This window comes from Bos grunniens, chromosome 10 (genome assembly GCF_055505025.1).
Source record: "Bos grunniens cultivar Pamir isolate PY7600 chromosome 10, Bosgru_T2T1.0, whole genome shotgun sequence".
NCBI lineage: Eukaryota > Metazoa > Chordata > Mammalia > Artiodactyla > Bovidae > Bos > Bos grunniens.
Window position 1 is genome coordinate 81,701,760 of NC_141174.1, and position 16,532 is coordinate 81,718,291.

At 49.4% G+C, this 16,532-nt stretch overlaps 1 long non-coding RNA gene across 1 annotated transcript in view; it reads left to right on the forward strand.

Annotated features, from left to right (window-relative positions):
* Window positions 1-16,216, forward strand: part of LOC147365200 (uncharacterized) — a 41,189-nt gene extending 24,973 nt beyond the window's left edge. The window contains exon 2 of the long non-coding RNA XR_015135236.1: window positions 15,847-16,216. This is a non-coding gene — a long non-coding RNA (uncharacterized LOC147365200). The remainder of the gene's footprint in view (window positions 1-15,846) is intronic.
* The last annotated feature ends 316 nt before the right edge of the window (window positions 16,217-16,532 follow it).

The window sequence follows — 16,532 nt, forward strand, 5'->3', positions numbered from 1 at the left end:
TCTTCATTAGGCACATCCTGACATGACAGCACTGCTGACCGAGAGCAGAGGGGTCTTGAAAAAGCCACCAAAGAAAGGAGGTGCCAAAGCAACTTCCCAGACCTGCTCCAGACACCTCATTCATGCCACAGGCCTGAGGGGACTGACTGATCACCAAGGAGGACCCAGGTTCCATGTCCACTCCGTGGGGAACTTTCGAAGACAGCCCTGGATGGCCAACCTCCTGTTTTCCACCAGAAGTGGAAGTCTCAGCCCCCCGGGGAGCCTTTGGTGCCTTCTCCCCTTACCTTTGGCTGACATTGGCTCAAGGAGCACCCCTTCCTCCCCCACGGTGTCCTCTGGCCCCTGGGCTCCCTTTGAGAACTTGTCGAACTTATCACTAACTGTGCCCCACTGGCCCAGAGCAAAGATTTCTCCACTCTGCCAGAGCCTGAGACTGGCTCAGTGTGCAGATGGCCCAGACTGCTCAGGGCAGTGAGGCCCCTGGATCTCAAATTAAGAATTCCCTGGGGAAGAACCATGCCCTGCTGAAGTCTTTTCTTTCCTTCTTTTATTTATCAGCAGGAGCTGGGCTTTGGATTAAGCTCAGGCTGCAGAATCAGGAAGCCTGGGTTCCTATCATTTAACTTTGGGAAACTTCTTTGGGCTTCAGTTCCTGCAGCTCTAGAATGATGCTAATAAACCTCAGAGACTGGTCTGTGAATCCCTTGGCACATCATAGGTGGTAATTTTTTTAATTCATTAATTCAATAATGTGCATAAGAAATTATCACACACCCTCGATTCCTAGTACATGGGGAAGCCCCAGAAGGGAGAAATCTTTGAGGGGAAGGACCTTGGAGAGTTCACAGGTGTATCCTGTTAAATGTTCCTGCCCTACACCCTGCATCAAAGGACACAGATCAGGATAAGTCCAGCCAGCAGGTCCCAGGGTTGGAGACCTGGGACCAGGTCAGGCTTTTGAGGCTGGGGCAGGAGATGGTGGCATGGGCTGGGTGATCAGGAGGAGAGAAGTGAGCTGGGCCCAGCATTTTGAAAGGCAGAGAGGATAGAGATAAGACATCCTCATAAACCCAGTGTGGTACTGATCAGGGGCCTTTTAGGGGACCTTCTCCCCTGGAAGGAAGAGACTTTGATCTATGAATACTTGGTCTCTTGATTGACAAGGTCATGTCCTACTGGTCTGGCCAGGGAGATCAAGCAATCCTACATTGCAGGCCCTGGGCCAGGTCTGCTCAGGCCCAGGATAGTGGGGCAGCATGGCCTTGCACCTCTTGGGCATCCTGGAGCATTTTCTGCCACAGATCCACCTGAGCAATGCCAGGGGTTTTGCTGCTGGAATTAGAAGCCTATAAGGGGAGAGGTCCTGGGATACAGAAACTGCACAAGGACCAGGAGGTGGCCCTCCGAAGACCTGGAGTTCCTGGGTGGAGGGAGTGTCTTAACCTCTGGTTAAGATGCAGAGGGGGTGGGGAGAACCGTAAAAAGGCAGAGCACACCCAGGGCTCCTCCAGAGCAGGAGACTGTGCCTCATTTTCTCCCCAGAGCACAGGGCCTGGTGCAGTAGCAGTGGGAATGTTTGTCAAGTTGGTTTGATAAGAAACGTAGAGTGAGATACAGTCACAGAGAGGGGGAGACCGACAGACAGAGAAGCCAAGAGAGGGAAAGACATACAGAGCCAGGTAGAAAAACCTAGAGAGATAATGGAAATGGAGAGAGGAGAGAGAGGAGAAATAAAACAGAGCAGAGACAGAGAAGGAGAGAGAGAGAAGATTGTGTCTTCACCAAGTCCCAAAATAGCAGCTGCTGGTGCCGGCAGCCTGCCCTGAGACAGCCCCTTAATTGGGGCTGAATTCAGCATTCTCTGAGCCCAGTGCAGTGTCACTGAGGACGGCATGTGCCGGGCCAAGGTTGACAGAAAGGGCCCAGCTGGAGCTGGGATGTGCCTGGGGTCCGTGGCTTCCTGCCCCAGGCTTCCTACGCCCCCTCCAGCTCCTGTTATGCACACTCAGCTCATGCAAGGATGCTGCTCTGAGAAGGTGGCTCAGCCTGGGGAGGTCAGGGCCTCTTCTGCTCACCTGAGGAGGGGGGAGAGGGATTCGGCTGAGGGAGCAGGGAGACAGTAGAGGGGAGCAGAGGCTCCTTGCATTTGGGAAGAGACAGTGGCTGGAAAATTGGATTCTTGGTGCTATTATTTCAGTACAAGTTGCACTTTCACAAAACGATCTTAACAGGCTGATTTGTCTGCTCACCTGCTCTCAGCCAGCACCCAGCAGTGTGGCCCCAGCAGCCATACTCTCAGGTACCACCCTCGCTCCAACCCATTTCCCTGCTGCTTGGGAAAAAGGGCTGGTCCTGCGTCTTAAGGAAACAGCCCCTGTTCCAGCCAGGTATAAAAGGAGGTCTGGCTGGATTCCATTTCCTCTTAGGGCAAAATGAAAATGCCTGCTATTCCTTGTGCTGTGAAGAATTTTCGTTGGATGCCAAGAATTTTCCAGCACCATGAAAATCAAGGCTAGCATATAAGGAGAGTTGAGTTGATTGACCATCACCTACTCCCCTGCTCTGGCACATGGAAAATTCGAAACTTTTCCTGTAGACCTGTGCCACCCCGTGCTTGTGATGCTCAGTATTGGGTTAACAAAAATTTGTTAATAGGCGGTTATATGGAAAGTGTCCCAGACCCAAAAGAAGAAGGAAAGGAAATTCATATTTGTTGAGCACATTTTTATATGCCAGCCACTGTGCTAAACAGGTTTCCTTATCCTGCATCATTTAACCCTCTTAACAGGCCTGTGATGCTTTTATTATAATTTCTGCTTATGACATGGGAATACTGACTTGAAAAGATTAGATAATGAGCCCAGGTTCACCTAGCTGGTCAGTGGGGTAGCTGAGACCCAAACCCCAATCTTCTTGCATTCAAAGCCCATTTGACTATGGCAGGTGACCCAGAGAACATCAGGGAAGGCCTACTGCTAGAAGCAAGACTGAGGGCTGTCATTGAAAGTGGAGTGAGCAGTCTTTAGGAAATTGGGGAAAAATTGGTATGCAAGGTGGCTCTACTGTGCCTTGATGGGCCTGGGTCTGAGTTGTCAGATGGTGCAGGGGTATCAATAGGAAGCCTGATCCCATGGGGCCAAGATTTTAGTTTGTGTTCACCTGGAAGCATACTCTGAAATGATTAATATGTAGAAAATTTATTGGAGAATGGCCCCAGGGCCAATGTTTGTGGGGGAAGAAAGGGAGCAGGATTGGGCAGAGGGAGAGGCTGAGCTGCAAGGCAGTCTCAGTGATAGTCTCAGCTGATTCTGCAGGAGCTCTGATGCTGGAATGATCCTTCAGAGTTGTCTTGAGTTGGGGTGAAGGAGCTGGGCCTTTATACTGTGTCATTGACCAGTAATTGGGTGTTGACTGCCTTGGGAAGGGAATGTGATCTTGGACAAGGACACTTTCTTCAGAGACAATTCCCATAGAGAGTGGAGAGATGAGAGCTGTCAGACAAGCACCTCCCATCAACTGTGAGAGTGAGTCCTGTAAGGGCCATCTGGGTGGGGCAGCACAGCCTCCATGGCAAGGTTTCTCACTGATGCCAATGGGAGAGGTGACTGGAGACAAGATCCAGGCATAATAAAGACCATGGATGAGGATTTCATAGGGGGAGGGGTCCTACAGCCTATGGGAGAAAGAGAAGGAAACTGGACTGAGGAGTTCTGGCAGGCAGCTTAAAGTCTGAATATTTCCCCTCTACTCTCTGTACCAACAATGCCAGATAGAAAAGGTGCCCAGGATGGGACTGTGAAAGGAAAAAGCTGAGGACAAAGTCATTCTCTGGCTAATGGGTTATACAGAAAGAACCTGAGTGCCTAGCCCTGTGTGGATCTGCAATGAGTAGGAGGATAAGGAGAGAACAGAAGAGACAAGTGAAGAACAAGTTGGTCCTGTCTCAAGGCAGCACATTCTGGGTAGGGGTGCCGCTTCATGTGTGGGAGCAGGCAGAGAGCAGCACACGGTGTGCTCCCAGGCTGCCTTGGGTGGTTCTGCCAGATCTTGGGGTAAATTAATTCAGAGAAGGGAGCCAGCAAGGTGGGAAAGTCAAGGAGAGATTCTCAGAACAAGAGACTTAGGATGAGCCTTGAATAACAGAGAGGAGTCAGGCCAGCAGAGATCCACGCTCCCGAAATGTCCTCTCACTTCCCTGCTCTGCGACCTTGAGGGAAGGGAGTCAGTATTCATCCAGGGCTGGTCCATCTCCAGTAAGAGGTGACCCAGAGACACACCCAGTCCTTTCTTTTATCTTCATAAACCTTTGCTTTCTCAGGCACCCTGGATCTATCCGTGGTGCTGAATAACAGGGAGCTTGCTCCAGCCTCACCTGGGGAGGACCAAGTCTGCAGAGTTTCAGTTTCTCCTTCTGCCAGAAAGTAGCAAGATGAGCCTCTTCACAGAGGGTTTGTGTATGGGGGCTGCAGCCAAGACCAGGAGATCTGCCCCTGGATACCCAGGCCTTAACTTCCTTCACTGGGCAGAGCCGGACAGGATAAGTAGACTGTCCAATCAGCGAGCAGAGCACAGGGCCTGTCACATCCTTGGTGCCTATGAGCAGGGTATAATGGGGGCCATTTAAGTTGTGCCCTCAAGGGAGCTTCTCTTTGGTAATAGAACCATTTTGTATCTTGATTGTAGTGGTGGTAATACAGATTTATACACGCAATAAACTTATAGAATGAAGAATTGATGCTTTCAAACTGTGGTGCTGGAGAAGACTCTTGAGAGTCCCTTAGACTGCAAGGAGATAAAACCAGTCAATCCTAAATATTCAGCTCTAGATATTCATTGGAAGGACTGATGCTGAAGCTGAAACTCCAATGCTTTGGCTACCTGATATGAAGAGCTGACTCATTGGAGAAGGCCCTGATACTGAGAAAGATTGAAGGCAGGAGGAGAAGGGGGTGACAGAGGATGAGATGGTTGGATGGCATCACTGAGTCAATGGACATGAGTTTGAGCAAACTCCAGGAGATAGTGAAGGACAGGGAAGCCTGGTGTGCTGCAGTCCATGGGGTTGCAGAGTCAGACACGACTGAGCAGCTAAATAACACACAACAACAACTACACATATTCAAAAAGTGAATCCAGGCAAAAACTAGTAAAATCTGGGTAGGGTCTATAGTCTAGTTAATTGTATTGTGCTAACATCAATTTCTTGGTTTTGAAATCACTATAATTGTCCCTATGTTCCCCCATACCATTGGGGTAGCTGAGTGACAGGTACTTAAGGACATTTTATGCTATTTTTGCAACTTCTTGAAGCCTACAGTCATTTAAAAATTTAAAAAATACATCATGCCCAATGGCTGAGCTTGCTTAATATCCTCTTATCAGCCCCTCTTCTTCACCCATCTAGATCCTTTGAGGGCTGAGCTCGAGTCTTTTCTTCTCCAGGAAGCTTTCTGATTACCCATGCCCACCTCTGGGTTCCTATAGTACTTATGCTGTGAACTCATAGCCAGGCCTCTGACCTCTGTGGTTTCATGTGTCTGCTTTACCTCCATAACCATGCTGAGAGTTCCCTGAAGGTGGGGATTTTATCTTCTTGGACTTTCATTTCCTTCTCAGATCCTGAGGATACACAACTGGTGCTCAATTATTACCTGGTGACAGACTGATAAATATCTGCTTCTCACAGAACCTGGGCTTTCCCAAGCCTTTAATTGCCTCCTTCCTTCCAGCGCTCCTGTTAAGTACAGCTTTGTGGCAGCCTATCTCCGACAAACATATGAGGAAGAACGCAGGGCTTGGAGCCACAAGAGCCCCTGTGCCATGAACCACTTACTGCACGTCCACGTCATGACAGCGCTGAATGTCCCGTGCCTCTCATCTAATCTTCATAGGAATGCTGCAAATAGGGAGCTGCACGCCCACTTTACATGTGAGGACAGACACACTGTAGGAGGGGGTCGCAGTAAAGAATCAAAACCCAAAGCTGTTTCCCAGATGTGCCACCTAGACATTGTGTGAACTTGGGCCAGCTGCTCAACCTCTCTGCTTGTCAGTTTCCTCATCTGTAAAATGGGAAGAATAGTACCTTCATCATAGGGATTTTGTGAGAGGTAATGACATAACCTTCATATCTTTTGCTATTCTGTGGACTCCTTAGAGGCAGGACCAGGCCTGAGGTGTGGTGGACGCTTACTATGTATTTGCTGAAGTAACTGCTGAATGACTTAATGATCGAAAGAATGAATGAATGCTTATAAAGTGCTCCCTCAGTTTTGAGCACAGGGTAGGAACTGTCAGGAGAAGGCAGTGGCACCCCACTCCAGTTCTCTTGCCTGGAAAATCCCATGGGTGGAGGAGCCTGGTAGGCGGCAGTCCATGGGGTCGAGAAGAATCGGACATGACTGAGCGACTTCACTTTCACTTTTCACTTTCATGCGTTGGAGAAGGAAATGGCAACCCACTCCAGTGTTCTTGCCTGGAGAGTCCCAGGGACAGCGGAGCCTGGTGGGCTGCCATCTATGGGGTCGCAAAGAGTCGGACATGACTGAAGTGACTTAGCAGCAGCAGCAGGAACTCTCTAAATGTTGTTCAGTTGCTAAGTCATGTCTGACTCTTTGTGACCCCATGGACTGCAGCACGCCAGGCTTCCCTGTCTTTCACTCTCTCTAAATGTTAGCTCCTTCCTTCATTCCACCTCGGCCCTTTCTGGCATGAATTCCCATTCAAACAATGCCAGAATGGTGGAGAAGCTGCCAGTCCCTTCTGTTTCCAAAGGAAGGAAAATGCACCCCTTGCAGTTTGAGGGGTTTGGGCATGGGAAAGTGGCAAGTCCGGGCTGGCCCTCCCTCTGCCCCTTTCATTTCCAGGGCCCTCTGGAAATGCTGTGCAAACCGGTTACCTGGGAGTTGGCTGCTCCAGGGTCTTTTCCAGGGTGCCTAGAGAGTGAGCCTCAAGCGCCAGGCCTGCAGCCCCCGTGTCCTCCCACGAAGTAACCCTATGCAAATAGGTCAGGGGCTCCACGGAGGATTGTAAAACTGCCCCTCTGAGGAAAAGGCAACAGGGCCTTAGAGCATCTGTGTGTGTGTCCTTGACACAGAATCTTGGAATCCAAGCTTATGAGGGAACTTGTATATCATTAAAATCCCATGGACGGAGGAGCCTGGTAGGCTGCAGTCCATGGGGTCGAGAAGAGTCCGACACGACTGAGCGACTTCACTTTCACTTTTCAGTTTCATGCATTGGAGAAGGAAATGGCAACCCACTCCAGTGTTCTTGCCTGGAGAATCCCAGGGACGGGGGACCCTGGTGGGCTGCCGTCTATGGGGTCGCACAGAGTCGGACACGACTGAAGCAACTTAGCAGCAGCAATGCACACTTCAGAAGGCTGATTCCTGTTCAAGGAACTGGTCCAAGGCTTGACACCGCTAAGTATGGGATCTTTCTACTTCCTGGGCATGGCCATTCACTGCTTACGCTTGTGAGAAGGGCAAGAAGGACCATTTGCACATTTCTGCGATTCAGCGGTGACTGAACCGAGCTGAGAGAGCAGTGGCTGTGTAGTTGAAGGCTCCATGACTGATTCTTTTCACTGTGATACCTGGGACAGAATCTTGCATTTTTCTGGAGGGTTCAGGCTGACAGATTAACCCCTTACGGAGGGTAAAGTGGCTATAGAATTCACACTAAAGTGTAAATGATTGACAGGCTGGGTTCTTCCCTGTCTGATCAAGACCTGGCCTGCTGGTCCCAAACACGGAACTCTGAGGGGCCATTCCAGATAGTTATTGTCTCCAGGGCTGTTTGACCAGATGGATAAGACAGCACATCTCTACTGGTCCCTCTCTCCTTGGTTCCAACATCCCATCCCTCCGTTTTGGCCCCAGGAGTCCACTTTGGTAGAGGATTATTGGATTTAATTAATATGTCCTTAGCTTGACATAATTCTCATTCTGGCTCAGTTGTGCAGAGTCCATTCCTTTTGCCTGTTTCAATTTCAGGGCTGAAAAGAATTCCCGACGCTTTTAAGGTCCTTCTCATAAATCATCTCCCATGGCTAAACATGAATGGATTTATAATTCTGTTCTAAAGATAAGGAAGCCAAGCCTGTGCAGGTGATGGTAAAGGGACGTGCCTAATGTCACACTGGGAGACCCTGGCAAGGCTGAGTCTGAATCCCAGGGCTCCTAGTTTCTGTTCTTGCACTTGGCTCAGGGTTAGCGTTCCCACCAACTTTCCAGTCTGCCAGCAAAGGTATCAACTACAGTGGTTTTACCTTTTTTACAACTGCCAGCTAATGTCATCCTTTATTTCCAGTTCTTCCTGCTTAGACATGAGTGCCTGCTTTCAGGAAGAAATAGGGCTTTGTCCTCAGGAGGCTCATGTTTGGGTGGGCAGACAAGAGTGTGACTCAGGGAGCAAGGAGATGCAGCAAGGGGGTGCAGGCTGAAGGGGGTCAGTGCATGAACACCAAGGAGAGCTGGGAGATCACCGAGGTCTTCCCAGAAGAGAGCACTTGGGAGGGCTCACGGCCCACTGCGGGCTCAGGGCAGCTTCTTGAGTGGAGTGTCAGTGAGGTGATGGGCTCCTTTTGGGAACAGAGGCTGGAGAGTCAGTGAGGATTCTGTTAAGTCCTCCCTACCTGTAGATATTTGCTTTTTTCCACCACACAACCCCTTACTTAGCAGAGCCCTCCATATGCCCAGAGTCCCTGGTCAAGCTTGCTTCCTTCTCCAGAGGCCAGATGCCCTTCCCAGGTCCACAAGCTGAAGATGGGCCTCCAGAGGGAGCCTGGATCTTATCCTCACTTTTTCCCGCCTCTCCCCACCCCCAGCTTGGAGCATATTCTAACAGAGCAGCAGTCTCCCTCAAAGACTTCCCCAGGGACTTCCCTGGCAGTGAGTCTAGTGGTTAAGAATCCCCGTTTCCAATACAGAGGGTGTGGGTTCTATCTCTTGTCAGGGAACTAAGATTACACTCGCATATGCCATGTGGTATGACCAAAAAAAACCAATTTTTTTTAAATTGAAAGAAAACTTAAAAAAAAAATCTAGAAATTTATTTAAAAAAAAAAAGACTTCCTCAAAGTCCCCAGTGGCCTTGATGGACGTGAAAGGCTGGGCCGTGGGGGCAGGGCTAGTTTGTGTCAGTCATACTGACACAGTCTCGTCTCTAGGGGTCAAGGTTTTTTTCTAAAGTGATCAGTAGAATGAAGGCTCAGGTTAGGCCCAAAATGAAGTCCTGTCTCTGGACAGTCAGGGCTCAGTTGTAGGAGTCAGTGATGAGGTGTCCCAAACAGTGGCACAACATGGTCTTCGTCTTTTGTTTCAGAAAGCAGGAAAGGCCGTGCAGCCGTATGCACATGACTTCACTGTGCATCCTTCCCAGGACCCGCCCCAAGCCAGGTGCATGGGGGAGGTGGAGGAGACAAACCCCCTCAAGGAGCTCCTGGCTCCGGGGCCAGATCAGCCTTACTCAGAGAACAGTTCCCAAGCCTGTTCGATTCCTAGGGCTGCCACGTAAAGTACCACAAACCTGGCGGCCTAAACAACACAGTTAATTCTCTTACAGTTTTGGAGGTCAGATGTCTGGCGCAGGTTTCACTGGTTAAAGTCAAAGTGTTGACCGGACTGTGTTCCCTTCTGGAGACTCTAGGGGAGAATCTATTTCCTTGCCTTTCCCAGCATCTAGAATCTGTCCTCCTTCTTTGGCTCATGGCCCCTTCCTCCAATCTTCAAAGCCAGAAATGCTGGTTGTGTCTTTCTAGTACAGCACTCTGACATTGACTTGTTTGCCTCCTGCTTCTGCTTTTAAGGACCATCGTGATTGTATGCATGCATGCTCACTTGTATCTGACTCTTTGTGACCCTGTGGACTGTAGCCCACCAGGCTTGTCTGTCCATAGAATTTTCCATATAAGAATACTAGAGTGGGTTGCCATTTCCTTCTTCAGGGGATCTTCTCTATCCAGGGATTGAACCCGAGTCTCCTGCATTGGCAGGTGGATCCTTTACCACTGAGCCACTAGGGAAGCCTCCTAGATAACTAAGGTACTCTAAAATATTAAGAACCACTTTTTAGGGCACTGTACTTACCTGCTTCGTTGTAGCTGAGTCAAAGGCATGTCTTGAGTATGGGCTTGTGGGATGGGAGGATAATGGAGCACATGCTAAGGTTCCATGGCCCAGGCCTGGAAATGGTGTATACCGCATTCACTATTCGTGAGAAATTGGTCTGACAATTACATTTGGTTGCACAGAGGTTGGGAAATGTAGTCCCTAGCTGACAACCACATGGCCAACTACAACTTTATCATTATGGAAGGAGGAGAATGAATTTGGTATAGAACTAGCAGTCCTCACTGTAATTCTTTAGTTCTCTGCCATCTCACGGGGACAGGAATGAAATCTGCCCAGATCACAGCTTCATCTGATAAATACCCCCTAGGGATGTGTCCTCATCTATTCCAACTCAGTCACAGCCTCAAGTCTCTGGGCATCCTGGTGACAATCATGATGCCGAGGTCATTGTCCAGTTTGGAGTGAGGGTGAGCCAAGAGGAGAAAATGGCTTTATATTTTGGTCTGCCTAAGTTTGAGAAGGCAGTCAATCTTAAAGGAAATCAGCCCTGAATACTCATTGGAAGGACTGATGCTGAAGCTGAAATTCCAGTATTCTGGTCACCTGATGCGAACAGTTGACTCATTGGAAAATTCCATGAAGCTGGGAAAGATTGGGGGCAGAAGGAGAAGAGGGCGTCAGAAGATGAGATGGTTGGATGGCATGACCAATGCAATGGACGTGAACTTGGGCAAACTTCAGGAGATGGTGGGAGACGTGGAGGCCTGGCGTACTGCAGTCCATGGCGTCACAAAGTGTCAGTACAACTGGGAATAACAACAAATTTGAGTCGACAGAAGTTGGGGTTAAGGGATCATATTTAGGATATTGGACATACTTACTTTGATTTGTCCCCTTGGAATCTATAAAACACCAGGGATTTTCAAGATATACCAAGGACAGCAGGATGGGGAACACACTGGTTCCTGCCCCTCCCCCCTACCTATATCATCAGTGCCAACATTTACTGAGCGTTCACCATGTCTCCATTCCTGAGTTGTATGCTTAACGAGAAAGTGACACTGTTTGCTGAAGACTTGAGAAATGCTCAAAGCTACAGGTGGGGAAAAGGGGGAAATAGCTGTCCATCCACTCCTCCCTCCCACCATATTGTTCCAGGAGCTTCTTAGGGTAAAGTGAGAGGCCTCTTTCTTCATACTGGTCACGGCCTAGGGACGGAGGACAGAGATCTCGCCTTGCCTTGGGTTCAGAAGCCCAGGGAGTACGTCTTCTGGTTTTCTCTCCTCAGTCGCACTGAGCTTCTCCATTCACACTTTCTGACCATGGCATGAATGTTCTGGACGTTCACTCTCAGGTGGCCTGTGTTTTCTCCCCTCTGGCCAGCATTGGCTGAGCTTCCTGCAGAAACAGTGTCCTGAGCTGGACTGTCTGGAGCTTGGGGCCAGGCCATGACTTCTGCAGAGGAACTCTGAAGAATGTGCCTGCATTTTCTGTGGCTGTTGGGGAAGATGCTGCTTGTTGTACAGCTCAATGTCCCCTCAGTGATGGCTCCCATGATAAATTTTGCTTAGAATTTAGTGCCAGAGATGCGTTTATGTCTCCTGAAAAACCGGCCTTTTGTTCTGGCAGGGAGAACACTATATCCTTTTGGTTCCACTTTGGTCTGAGCTGCCAGGAACCTTGGAGCTAAATTTAATGATTAATTGCAACAACCTCAATATTTTCAGCAGAGGATGTAGTTCTTGGTTCCTTTCCCATTCACCAGAGCTTCTCAAAGAAAGGGCTGTAGATGCCTGGAATGGAATCAACTTGCTAAAGTGCAGCTTACTGGTCCGATCTCAGACCTACTGGATAAGCATCTGGGTGAGGTGTGGGGGTGGGGAAGCATGTCTTCTGCATCCCAAGTCCATCCTTATGTAAACTGAAGACTCTCTGCTATGAGTCATATTGATCTTTTTTCTCAAACATCCTCCAGTAAGGGTACGTTCTCCTTCGTGTGTGCATGCTTAGCTGCTCAGTCGTGTCTGACTCTTTGTGACCCCATGGACTGTAGCCCACCAGGTTCCTCTGTCCGTGAGATTCTCCAGGCAAGAATACTGGAGGGCGTTGCCATTCCCTTCTTCAGGGGATCTTCCCAACCCAGGGACTGAACCCAGGTCTCCTGCATTGCAGGGAGAAACTTTACCCCTGAGCCACCAGGGAAGCAGCATGGTCTCCTTCAAGCCACTTCAAAATGTTTTTGGATGTAGAAAGATTTTTGGATTACATAAAGTCAGCAATGGAATACTGTATAGCTGTGAAAATGAATGAAGGAACTTTCTAAGAAATAAAAAGATCGAGATATTTCATTAGGTGAAATAAGAAAGGAGCAGAATAGGATAGGATACTATATAGGATATAGTATACTAACTTTGGTGAAAGTTAGTATAGGATACAATACTATATAGGATACTATACGATATAGGATACTAACTTTGGTGGAAAATAGGGGAGAAATGTAAATATATATTTGGTTATGTTTATAACAGACATAAGGAAAGTCTGGAAGACTTCATAAGAAATTAGTAGCAGTTTGGAGGTGGGGGCATAGGAACTGGTTGGATCTTAGATGGGAATGAAAGGGAACCTTTCACTGTATAGCTTTAATGTATTTCCTTTCCAGGCTAGGTGAAGATATTTCAGATTCAAAAAAATTTTTTTTAATCTGTATATCTGATCAAAAGACAGTGCTGTTTCACAACCGTGTTACTTACCTGTTCTGTTAAGACGTGTGTTTGGAGCTATAACGTTTCCTCTGTGTGAATCCTTATCTCACACAACTCCATCCCAAGTCAGCCTTCCCTGAAAGGGCCCTGGAGCTCATGGTTCTGGACAGAACCAGCTGAACCTAGAAAGAACGCAGTGGAATGAGGAAATTAGAGTGAGCATGGTTCCTAGCTTCTAAGAATGTTCAATGTCCACCTCCCATGTTCAAGAATGTTTCTCCAACAATTTTGCCTGTCCGAGGGGGTTTCTTGCTAAGACAGGCTCCTCTGAGGCCATTAAATGTCAATAAGACCAATCAGAATTTGGAGACTGAGGCTTTGGTTTGCATCTGGGTCAACACTGGGGCTCTTTGTGGTCTGGCAAAAGGTGGTTTGAAATAAGCAGTTTGTTGGAAGCAGGATGGCAAAGTTCAAGGCAGGCATAAATCAGATGAGGATGAAAAGAGAGACAAGAGTCAGAGAGAGAATAAGAGACGAGAGGGAAAGGGGGGCAGAAACCAGCACTGAAGCCCCTGTACTTCCCTCCTGTAAAGAACAGCTCCCTTTGGGATCCTCCCAAGATGAGGGATGACAAAGCATTATCTTCACAGCCCCTGTGACAGTCCTTGACTTTAACTTCTCTCCAGAATGCTGGGAGGCCTACCTTTTGCTAGTTGTTGTCATTCAGCCCCTAAGTCGTGTCTGACTCTTTGTGACCCCCATAGACTGCAGCACACAAGGCTCCTGTGTCCTCCACTATCTCCCAGAGTTTGCTCAAATTCATGTCCATTGAGTCAGTGATGCTATCTAACCAGTTCATGAGCTGAGGTCTCCAGGACACATGCTTACCCAGTTTTTGGTGGGGGGCTGGTGGGGGGAAGCTTTAGAGTTCATCCAATCAGGCCCCTTCATTTTCCAGAGAAGGTAAGAGTGTGGAGAGTGAACTCTCCAAGGCCACACAGCTTGGACCTAGAGTTGCCATTGTTCCTTTGGAGTCATCAGGGGTGAAGCGGTGGGGTTTCCCTGAAATGCTGACATCCCCAGGGGATCCAGCAGGCAAAGGGACCTTATCTTCTTGTCATCATTCAGTTTGTACTCTGATCTGAGGACCTGTATCCTCAGATCAGAGGCAGGGACTGCCCCAAGGTAAGTTTGGGGGAGATAATGGAGAAAACACCCCTGAAAGACGTGGTACACACGTCTTGGGTCATTAGGAATGGCTAGCCAGGGAGACAGAGATGTTTCAGAAAGACTGTCCCTAAGAAGGAGAGAGAATGGCATAAATTATGACTTAACACCCGCCCTCCCCCCAATAAATCCTGACCTGGTATTTCAGTGTTCTAGCTGCAGGCATAAATGCTGGGCCTCTGACGGATGGATGGATGGTGTACTTGAAATGATGGAGCGCTCCTCCTGTGTCTCTCCAATCTCTTGGATGATGCCGGCCCTGTTTTATGCTCAGTATCTATAACAAGGACGTGTCCTATAATAAAAGATGGTTCAGGGATGGCAGGACCAACCTGTCTCCATTACATCCTCTTTGGTAACGGAGGACTGCTGGCCGGCCTTGGGGCCAGTGGAGCGCACAGTCCAGCTCCTGGTGGAAGGAGAATACATGGGGCGCTGGCCTCCTCTCCCGCCAGTATCTCACCACTGTGTGGCCATGGTGGGGGGCGGTTGACTTTGATCCTTCACTACTGGCACAGCAGAAGGGGGACATTTATTCCAGTCTCTGTGGTTTCATTTTCTGTCACTTGGGGAATAGGTCAGGATTGGGGAACCTGTTGTGTAGACACAAGAGTAAGAGGCCCGAATCCTTGGCTGATTGGATCTCAAACTGACGTGGAGATGGATTCATCCATTTGGGGAAATGAATGCACCCCTGGGCACAAGCGCTACTCACAGAGAAACATTTGATCCCATAGTGGCCTTGGACCTGCTGGGATCTCCTAGGAGTTCTGTGCACCCCACCCTGGACCTTAGTTCTGTGCTGAAGTTCAAATGAACTCTCTGAATATTCTTTCTCATCTCTATGCATTTACGTAGGCACTGAGCCAGCCAGGATGCATTCCGATCCTCTAATGTTTCAAGTCATTCTTTCTCGTCCTGCAAAGGTCAGGTTCATGCCCTTCCTCATCCAAGAAGCCAGCACTGAGGACTCTGGCCTGCACAGAATTCCTCCTCCCCCAGCTCCTGAGCATCCATTCACCATGTGAACCACCTATCACTTTGGGTTACTACCTAAGTGACAAGTGACTTATATCTAATTACTAGGAATAGGTTTCCATTCCTAACAAACCTTGAACCTCTTAAGCTTCTCTCGCCCTGCCCACCTGGGCCTTGCAGGGAGTAGATGTTCAACAGATGGGAGCTCAATGACTGCCTTGAATTGGAGGACAAGTCTCTTCTCTCCCACCAGCCTGGGAGGTCACCAAGCATAAAGAAGCTGCCTTTCCTGCCAGCCTGTTGCCCTGCAGAGAGCACTGGCAGAGGATGCAGGGAGAATGCGGGCCAATAAAGCTGGCCTGTGCAGTCCCACAAAGCAAAGGCTGAGCCGGCTCGCTCAGTAGTGGCTGGCAGAGCAAGCCTGCCCCAGGTATCAGGGCTGAGCCCTTGTTCCTAGCGTGAATCTCCCCCTGGATCCCAGACACCTGGCCCTCCACGAGGGCCTAAACTCCCTCTCCTCCCAGGGCCCCTGGGCTTCTGTCCATCAGAGCCTCTGGAACGCGCAGGAGGAGACCTGCTGCTTCCTCTGGGTTCAGGAGTGGAATTCACACCCGCTGTGTTCCTAGTCTAACGAGGGGCAACGCCAAAAGAGAAAAAGGGGTCACTCGGAGCTGTCAGACCCAAGCACGGTGACATCCTCCTCCATGGGGCCTGGCTGAGTGCCCACCCTCCCATTTCTGGCCTGCAGAAGGGCTCTGGGACTTGCTGTACACTGAGCCCCCTTCCGTGTGTCCTCTTCCCAAATGTCATCTGTGCAGACTCCTCACTCGACAATCAAGCTGTTCTTATTCCTACAGATCTTGGAGAGGTCAGTTCGTCCAGGCCTCTGTGTCCAAGTCAGTCCAGGAGTGAAGTACATGTCCTTGGGGAAAGAAGATGATGTCACATTTATGCCAAAGTTTAGCCACCCGCTTCTCCAGGAAGTTCATCCTTGTATCCGACCCACATCTCTCTCGCTGCAGCCGCAGCCCAGCTTGCTCACTGTCCTCCACAGAGCTTGGCTCCTATCCTCAAGCTCCCGCCCTTGCCACCTCTTCGCTGGCTGTGTGGCCAAGATGGAATCATCCCGTGACCTCGCTTTAAATCTCAGAGCCTGGGGAACGGCTTTTATCATCCCCGCCAGTTGATTCCATCTGTCTTAATTACATTTTCGATTTTGTCACTTTACCGTCATTTCTTATTTCATTCAGCGGCTGAGCGTGGCCATGAGGACCCGGGCGGGGGTGGTCCCTACCTTTCCTGGCCACTCAGCGGTTCCCAGCTGTCACTCAGGACTGGCAAATTGCTGGCACCTGCCCTGGGGCTCGCTGCAGAGGAGGATGAATAAGTCGCCACCCTTACCCTCCACCTCAACTAAACAGCCTTGGCTGTGGCCCAAGGCTCTGATCCAGGACGTCCCTGCTGCCAACTCCTCCAGCCAGCTGCCTGACTGCCTGCCTGCCGCCTGCCCGTGGGTTTCAGGGTGACCTGGGGCTTGTCTCCA